Source organism: Panulirus ornatus, chromosome 19 (assembly GCF_036320965.1).
Source record: "Panulirus ornatus isolate Po-2019 chromosome 19, ASM3632096v1, whole genome shotgun sequence".
Lineage (NCBI taxonomy): Eukaryota > Metazoa > Arthropoda > Malacostraca > Decapoda > Palinuridae > Panulirus > Panulirus ornatus.
This window is the reverse complement of record NC_092242.1, coordinates 5,346,346-5,346,864: the sequence shown is the minus strand read 5'-3', so window position 1 is coordinate 5,346,864 and position 519 is coordinate 5,346,346.

Genomic DNA, 519 nt, shown 5'->3' with positions numbered 1-519 from the left:
TTAGCGTGTCATTGTGTGTGTGTAGTTTGTAGCTACTTCGAAAACCAGGCAAACTTGAAAGATTTAGCGTATCATTGTGTGTGTGTGTGTGTGTGTTTGTAGCGCACGCGTGTGTAGACAAATAGAGAGTCTTCCTCGCGTGCATGGAGGAGAGCTATGAACAAAAACCAGAATGGTAGGTCTGTAAGGTATCCAGGCTGGCTTCCTCCCTCCCTCCCTCCCAGGCCCACACCTGCGGGTGAAAAAAACACAGATTCCGAAAGGATCTCTTCCGTTTTCTGTAGCAGTGTTGTTGTGACTCGACCAACACACACACACACACACACACACACACACACACACACACACACAGGAACACCATCAGCGCCAGGGACGACATCGGCTTTAATAAAAATAAAGAAAAAAGAAGCAAATAAAGAGAGTTCTGTAACTCATATAATACACCTTGTCTGTCTCATGACGTATTTCGTGAGCAATGCTTCGTTATAATGAGATAAATATGTGTATAATGGTTCTCTC